At 40.2% G+C, this 9,245-nt stretch overlaps 1 long non-coding RNA gene across 2 annotated transcripts; it reads left to right on the forward strand.

Annotated features, from left to right (window-relative positions):
• Positions 1-842: 842 nt before the first annotated feature.
• On the forward strand, positions 843-8,863 carry LOC142590929 (uncharacterized). Of its 2 annotated transcripts, none has more exons than XR_012830266.1 (3): positions 843-1,078; positions 1,503-1,655; positions 8,618-8,863. It is a non-coding gene; the product is annotated as an uncharacterized LOC142590929 (long non-coding RNA). The 2 variants fall into 2 exon arrangements; XR_012830267.1 differs by having other exon boundaries at positions 843-1,053.
• Positions 8,864-9,245: the final 382 nt, after the last annotated feature.

Genomic DNA, 9,245 nt, shown 5'->3' on the forward strand with positions numbered 1-9,245 from the left:
GAGGATCTCGGCAGATTTTCCTCGGGTGATGGACCCCTGGCAGGCTAGCCCGGCCCATCAACAGCAATAATCGCTGGACGAATACAGTTTATTCCTATCCTATCCTAGCCACAATGCACGGAATCAACATATTTATAATGTTGCAAAACACGAAGGAATGCTCAAAGTAAAAACCAAAGCAACTGCGGGCATTATTAGATGTGCTCTATGTAGTTAACGAATAATAAAGAATGGACAAGGCACGATGAAATGAGTCATGGTTCTTTGGCCTATATCTGAGTACTTGCTGTTAAGTTTGAAATTGCAGGAGGAAATTGGTGTATCAAAGAACCCGAGCTAGCCCGAGCACTTATGTGTTGCGAATGCGAATGCATTCATGTCCAATTGAACGCAGCTAAGAGGTACTTCGTGTTATGAACTCCATGCGGGCAAGCGAGCGCGATGAGACGCTTGGCTAAGGTTAAACCCAGTAAGTAAGACACTCGGCTTCTGAGCGTGGGGTCGTAGGTTGGAAACTCACTAACGCCAACGCTTTTCCTTTCGAATTTATTCCTTTTTCATACAAGAACTTTTTTATAGCGATTACGGAGACAAAGAACGCAAGCGAGAGCTCGCGCGGACAAGCAACGCGCGGACAACACAGGCTTCCGAGAGCGAGAGCGAAGATGACGTGGCGTGGTGGCAATGCCTTCTCCCCTCACCCCACACCTGGACACCTACTGCAGCAGCAGGTGTTCGCCATGGCCCGGTTTGCTCCGTTCAGAAGCGCTCCTAACGTGGCGTCGCAGTCGTTCTTTCTTTAGGTGCAGCCAATGTACGGTAGGGCGAGCATTATTTTATTTCGCCCTCAACAAAATGCATCCGGCGCAGCCGAGATTTGATCCCGCGACCTCGTACTTCGTAGAGCGACGCCAAAGTCACTAAGGAGTGATAGCGGGTAGTGAGACCAAGCACGCAGAACGCAGTGTTTTGTGGTTGTTTGTTGTAACATTCGGCCGGCATGGTCGCAGGAAGCCTTCAGGAAATCCATTGGTCCAAACGTCTTCGGGAACGGTAGTACCTTGGCTTTGACATTGAGGCAAGAGAGATGATCATTCATTGCTGGCAGACAATAGGATAATCCACAATACAATCTTGTGCCGCGAATAAGAATCGAGACGTGACAATCCGCAATTGTTTAACGCTATTGGCACGTTTATCTCTTAGGTTTTATTTTTTCCAGCACCTACTCAAGCAGCAATAACACCCATTCCCCAATCCTTTTTTTTTTAGAAAAAAAGTTGATACTTTCATGAGAGTGGTGGAATATAGGACATATGGCAAAACATCTGCACGCGAATAAGGTATTTTATCTGCAACAGAGAAATAGTCAAACATTTGGCAATTTGCGCATTGTGCAGAAACAACACAGTCATTTCTTGGTCTGTTAACTATGGAAAACGCAGTCAGTATGACCACATTTGCATTTTTAATGTGTACGACGCTAGAAACTCCTTTTGCAGGAAAAGCGACATCTAAATTTTCCGAACATTGGTCTCGCCATTCTCCACCGCAACAGCATGCACATCTCCCGCCAGGTGATCAAACGCGGTTGCATCAACATCCTGCTGATGCTGCGACATTCGAATCGTTACGACTAGCGCGTATGGCAGCAAGTAAGTAAATATTTCATCTTTGTTCTTGAAAAACACATATGTATATTAACCCTGTAATATTCACACACATTTACAACATACGGAAAACTAAAACAAATTGCAAACCTTGACTTTGCCATGAAGTCCACATTTGTAGAAAAAGAGAAGTGTTAGTTAATTGAAAATGCAATTCTCTAGTCATAAGTATTCATTATGAGTTTCTAAAGGTGTCCACCACAGAAACCACAGTCCGTTAAGCCTAAGCTTGAGATAGTGTGCTCCTATATAAATACACGTAAACGCAGAATTCATTTTTCTCCGCAGCCACTGCATAAAATTTGATGAGATTTGTTGGATTTAAAAGAAAAAAATGAAAATGTAGTGGCTGTTGGCTTCCAATTCTTTATTTAGGTCGTACATGTCTTATTAAAAATTCGCTAAAATCTAAAATTTTCAAAAACGAAACCACCATGTTTACAACTCTATAACTCAGCAGCGAAACATGATAATACTATACAGTGAATTGCATCTAATAGCACATCTAAAGCGAAAAAAATTGATATGTCACACATGAATCTAAAAAAATTAATAATATGGAAATATAGCTTTTGAAGAACCCTTCTAAACAACATAAAAAAGTCACGTACTATATAGAATGACAAATAGAATTTGTCTGCTTTCAATGATCTAATCGATGCCGTTTACAGAACCGCGATATCTGTTCATGATGCATATCTATTAATCCGTAAACTTCGTTCTTCTATTTTTTTCAAACTTTCGAATTTTCGAAAACCTTTTTAACAAAATTCAGGCCCTAAATCGAAAGTCCGCTTCCAGCGGTCACTAGAATTTAATTTTCACTCTCAAATGCAACAGGTTTCATTAAAATCGGTCCAGGGGTTATCTCAGAAAACCGTCTTTGCGTTTTACATGCATTTGAATAGGCCGCGTCGGAGTTGGGCCCGACCTAAAGCTTGCTTTAGGAGGAAGCTTTGGTTTGGGTGCTTCTATCTAAATGCATGTAGAAGGAGAATTTGTTTTTCTCGACAACCACTGTACCAAATTTGGCGAGGTTCGTTGCATATAAAAGAAAAATAAACATAGAATCTAGTGACTGCAGTTTTCAAAATTTCGATTTAGGTCATAAATTTTTTACTAAACAATCGTAAAAATATAACACTTTCAGAAAACGAAACTATCAAGTTCATGACTCTGGTAACTCGGCAATGAGAAATGATACCACAGTTTTGTGAATTGCATCTGAAGTATATCTAAAGCGGACAAAATTGATATGTTACACACGAATCTCAAAAAATTTAGCAATATGCAAATACAGTTCTTCACGTAAGTTATAAAATGACATATCGAATTTGTCCGCTTTTAATATTCTAATGGATTCCGTTAGAACCGCGATATCTGTTCTTGTTGCAGAGCTAATAATGTGTAAGCTTCGAGCTTCTACTTTTTCCAAACTTTCGAACTTTTGAAAACATTTTAAACAAAATTCAATCCCTAAATCGAAATTCCATTTGCAACAGGCACTCTGAATTGATCTTTCTCTTTCAAATCCAACAGATTTAATTTAAATCGGTCCAGGCGTCAACCAAGAAAGACGTTATAGAGTTTTACATGTGTTTGAATAGGCTGCGTTTGAGTTGGGCCCGAGCTAAAGCTTCCTCTTAAATCGAAAGTGGCACTACAGTCTGTGAGTTAAGGTTTCTCAGCCCAAATAAAAACTTTGAGGTATCAAACTCAGCATAGCGTAAATATTACGTAAAGCATTAGAGGGTTATTATCGTTACGCTGTTCGGGTAAAAGGGAGAAGGGGCAAAGGAGACGACAAACCAATAGATATTTTATTTACAGTGACGAACAACGACCTGTTAAGGGTGATCAAATGGCCTCTAAATCTTGAAACGCAGTTACCACTACTCAACCGTGCACACTTTCTTTAATTATGAACATTCAGCGCTAAAGGTTAAAATTGTTTCATTCCCCAGTTGATTATTTCAGTAAAAGAAGTTCGGTTGCTCCACACAGCCCTGAAGTGACCCAAATATAATAATCATTTTCCATCGTTATTATCAGCTTTGCCGAGCATTATGACGTCCTTGGTCGAGAATAGCATTAAAAAAATTAAAGAGAGGACGAAGACTTGAAAATCTTGGTCGCTTCATTTTAACGTAAAGAAATAATTTCTGATGATTCGCCTTTTACAGACAGCCGTCCCGCTTCCACAGGTTGTATCTATCACTGGCACGGGCATTTTAACCCACCTGTTATATAAACTTATGTTTGTACTTCTGATAAAATTACATTGAATTTCTATTACTGCGCTCTTTCTGTGTGTGCTGACATGCTCTTCGTCTAACTGAATAATTCATTACTATTATCTCTATCAGAACGCGAATACGTGCATAAATTTTAAGGACGCTATGAAATACCAGTAACTGTAAGTTCTGAGTTCGAGGAAACGTGCCACAAGAAGACATGCGCGGCGAATGCTTCACATTACACGTAAAAAAATCTGGCGGCGATGCCTTTCTTCTTGCCAGTACAGAGACGCCTAATTATGGTATAAATTTTACACTAATACACACGTTCACTTGGATACCCCATGCACACGTGTTATACTTATAGTTTTGGTAAAATAAATCCTATTGCTGATTGTGCGTACCTTTTCCTTCCCTTCTTTTTTAGAGTTTTTGTGCTTGTCATTGCACATGTTACTTTTCGCAGCCTTAGCGTACTGGCTTAGCAAACATGTTGTGCTAACAGCCCAGTGAATTTTACTTTTAATCTGTGAAAATATGTTATCTTTCTGAGTGTGTGTGTGTGTGGGGGGGGGGGTGTTATTGTCGCGCATTTTATTGAAGAATAAGCACAAATATTGCATAGTCATGAGTTTTCGAAACGTGCATGGAGTAACTCGGTAGTTTTACTGCACACTTGTTTAATGTCGCGTATCTTTTTTCTTCCTGTAATGAAACATGTCTAAAGCATAGATTTTTGAGGAACCTAATACATATTAATGCAGTTCATTGAACCTCACTTTTTGGAGCCCGAGTTAATCTTTTTGGAACAACTGTTTTGCGAGTCAACACATCTGATAACGATAGTTCCACAAGCTCTTACCGTATTTCTCATTTTCTTGTGCATGTTTTCACCGCCACTGTAGTCCTCCAACATATCACGTGATTGGAAAGTAGGGAAGGTGGTTCCTGTCCATAAATCAGGTAGTCACCGCCATAAGACTATCGTCCAATATCGTTAACAAAAGGCCCATTAAAATTATTGGCATATGGTATATGCTGACGTTTTGCTTATTTTAATGTGCCTAATTCGATTTCCCCGTCCTGTCAACATGGTTTTAGGAAATAATTCTGCTGCGGGACACTACTCTTGTTTTAGTCTATTGATTTATTATGGGCACTGGATTCTGGCCAAGTGATGGACTTCATTTTTGCAGATACCGCTAGGACTTTTCTTTCTGTTTTATGAATTACTTTTCGGTAAACTGAGCAAGCTTAACTATTATACCAATGTCCTGAAGTTGATTAAATGTCTTCTTTCCGATTGTTCACTATATGTGTTTGCTAATGGCTATAGTTTCAGAGTGGCACTCACGGCCGCTGGCCTGCCATGGGGTTCTTCTACGGGGCAACTGCAGTTTCTAATTTCTGTTAACAATCTCCATAGTAAAATTAAGTCTACTATAAAACTATTTTGACAGTTTTGTTCTTCATCAAAGTATGAATAATGCTAAAATGATCTGAATAACGTTTTTTTTTCTTTGTGCTCAGATAAGCGCATGCTTATCTCGCGCCATTCAAGTAACCCTAACCAAGAAATAGTGCTTCTCAATAGTACGCCACTTGCGTCACATCAAATAAATTCCTTGGCATTCACATACTGGAAAGCTTATAACGGAATGTAGATTCGGCCACAATATTTTCTGGAACACGAAATCTGAGAAGACAGCTGATTATCCGCGCAGCCTCACAACGCATCCTAGTATTCGCACTTACATCCCCTAGCAGCACATGTGAACAGCATTGTGACATTCTGTTCTACTCACCACCGTTAAAGGCGGCTCTGAAATTAAACATTCTTCTACGATTTTATGGTCCGTAAACTTTTGTGGTTGACTGTACACATGGATTTCATATGTAACAACGCTAACCACCTACTGGATTTCCGACAATGCAATTTCCTATCTGTCACTGTCCCGGTAAAATTAACTTTATACAAACCACCGATAGGACCGAAATTCGAATATGCATTCCCCATAGGGGATTCTTAGCATGCTTCCCCAACGAAAATTCTTAAGTCGCTTCAAAACCGTGCCGTCCATTTAATTTCGTTTAACCATTCTCGTCATGCCAGTGTCTCATTAACGAAATTAACCCTTGGTTCATGTGATCTTGCTTTGCCGTGCAAGAATGTCCATAAAAGTTTTCCTAGATACAATATATTAGGCTAACCGAGATTTTAACAAAGAACTTGTAATTCATCGCCTGATAACTTCTTCAGGCGTGGAACATCAGTTCAAGATTGTAGCGGCGAGTTGCCGCTCAACTCCATGTCACATGCCCAGAGCAGAATACAACTATTTTACTGCCTCCATCGCAGCTACCCCAGACATTGCCAACTTTGGGAAAGTGGGCTATAAGCATATTATGTCATCCCGTTCGTCTCTATAATGCTCTATTGGCCTCGAGACGTAATAAATGAATAAATAAATAAATAAATAAATAAATAAATAAATAAATAAATAAATAGCATTTTATGTCATCCGATTCGTCTCTATAATGCTCTATTAGCCTCGAGAGGTAATAAATAAATAAATAAATAAATAAATAAATAAATAAATAAATAAATAAATAAATAAATAGAGTGTGTCGCAGTACAGCGATAATAATGTGGCTGTCCGAGCTACGAATACGTGAAGATATGCATAAGTTGTTAAGTAGCGCGTAGGAGTTTCGGCAGGGCAGCCTACCATATTTTGACGTTTCGACATTATGAGCTGAAGTAGGCGGTTGCTCCCTCATGTTGCTTTCTAATTGTATCGAATGCATAGAACTAGTGTGCTTCTCGTGCAAAAAATCAAAGCACTTAGACCAATTCAGTCACAGTGCTTAAGCGAGGAAGTACAAGATATCTTGTGTTGTTCCTCCTCCCAATGATTTCGAGGCAGCAATCCAGATCACTGAGCCGAGTGAAAGTGCTTTCTTTGCTTAGTAAAAAGCAAATCGTCTGCTACCATAGATCAATTTGCTACAGAAAATAAAAGCAAGCGCTGATTTCGTAGCATTACATTTGGCAGGAAGTTGAACGTGTGGTACTGTATGGTGTCAAATAACATTTCTCTCACGTAATTGGTATTATAACGTCTTTAATTAGAACTGTTACGGGTACATCAAGCGAATACTTCAGAAGAGTAAATCACCTGTGACAGTGAGGTATCTGTATTTAGTTTTTGTTGCAATGGAAAGGGTCAGTCGAGACCTAAATATATATCCCGAAGAATAAACAATGTGTTACGCCAGCTTATGTCAGCTTTATTAAGTCCCCACAAAATGACGCGTACATTACACTTAACAGCAACCGACAATATTTCAAAGTGATTCAGCTCTTCTTCATGGAAGAAGTTCGTTTTTTTTTATTTTCATCTACTTTGAGCCTACACGTCTTTTAGTGAATGCCCCGTGTACTTTCTTGCAACTACAATCTACAGCTCCGGAAATGCATCTTTAGAGGCGTAAAGCGCTTGCGCATGAGACATCGCGATACTTCAACAGCGGCGACCCTAGCCTCCAACGGAGGCTGGTGGATCATGCCCGGCGAGCAGCCACGCTCAGTGGTGCCCTGGAATAGGGGCGCCAACCATGCAGGCCGGAGATCGTCATCAACCAATAGAAGATGAAGACATCCGGCCCGACCGCTGAATTACTCTTTCTAGGGCAATAAAGTTTACTTCCTCCTCCTCCTTCAACTCTGATTAATGAAGAAACTTGCACAAACTTGTTGAATACCACTGCTATTACGCTTCTGTTTAGGTCCCTTCCTAACGATTTCTGGCATGATTCTTATGCCGGCTGGTATTGAAGCATCACCTGTACAATGATTTTGAATCATTGCAATGTGCATAAGTGGTCAAAAGCAACGCTCCTTAAGATCCCAGTATAGCTCCGCTCACAGTTAACTGCTATAAGTAAATATCACGTGGACTGCAACACATTTAAAGATTTAAAGAAAAAGCGAATCTGTTTTACAACCAAATAGACCATGCCGTGATCAGTGTAGTTCGGTAAGCCCTGATAATGAAGTTTCTTTGGTACAAATCTTTCAGACAGGCATAAAATGCCTAGAGCAATACAGCGTGACTTGCATTGTCGCGCATGTTTCCAATAGTATTGACAAATGAACGTGTATGTTAACGTGGAAAGTGAGCTCCAATAAGACTTGAATCATTTCTTTTTCATTTCAACTACGGCTTTGCGTAAACTGAGTACTGTTAAGATGTCCCTGCCTTAGATTTCTGATCCTTCTGATGCTCCCTGCTATTTTGCTTCTAATTCAATCACATTTTGCAGTTTATTTCTAGCGTTCCCTTATCTCAATTTTGAAATATTGCATGTTAGCACACTGAGGCGCTTTTCGCCAGTGTATAAAGCAGTATATTTGATTTGACAGCTCTGTAGTTGCATGGACACCAGTTATCAATTGAATTATATCTGCTCCGGTATTTATTAAGACCCCGAAAAATTGTTACTATTTGTAGTAATTTTTATCGTGTGTGTGTATGTGTGTGAAGAGCAGTTAGAACACAGTAGGTGGGAGATTGGGTATCTTTCTATGCCAGCAAATTTATAAAAAAAACAATAGAGCACCAAGACGACCATATCATTTGAATGTTTTTTCGTTGTTTCCTATTCGCTCGAGAAAATTCACTGCAACTGAACACATATCCATCGCAGGGGGCGCCGGTCGACCGCGGCTGAATGGCACTTCGGAAGACCCTCGGGAACCGCACCCCTTGCAAAGAACTCCTCAACGCAGAAGCCGTCGCTCACAAAAACGCACACGCTTTAACGTTTAAAGCATAAAGACGTGAAACTATAAATTCTCACACCTCCCCCTGATAGATACGTCACTGCTACTGTACTCAAAGAAATATGTATTACATACGGGTCCTATAGAATAAAACTATTCCAATCTGCGTTTATTCCGAATTTCTGACGACAAACTTGCATAACCGCCAAGACAAGCATGGGGCGCTGACCTATCACGTTGTTTGAACCACACAATCAAACGCTCTCCTCGTTTATAGAAGGTCCCTTTTGCTTGCTTTCTAAGTGAACACCAATGCCTACTTTAACAAGCTTTTTCTATATAGCTGACGAGGCGAAATTCGCGCAGAAGTGGAGAGTGTTTCGGCGGAGCCGAGCTAGCGTAGTTAAAGTAGAGAACCAAATGAGAAGGGTGGTGCAGGTGTCTGCAATCGGCCCGCTTCCCTTACACTCTTCATCAATATCGGCTTTAAACAACGCATATAACGCATGTAAACTTCTGCCACTCACTACCGATACGTATCACAACATTCAA

This window comes from Dermacentor variabilis, chromosome 8, assembly GCF_050947875.1.
Source record: "Dermacentor variabilis isolate Ectoservices chromosome 8, ASM5094787v1, whole genome shotgun sequence".
NCBI classification, from domain to species: Eukaryota; Metazoa; Arthropoda; class Arachnida; order Ixodida; family Ixodidae; genus Dermacentor; species Dermacentor variabilis.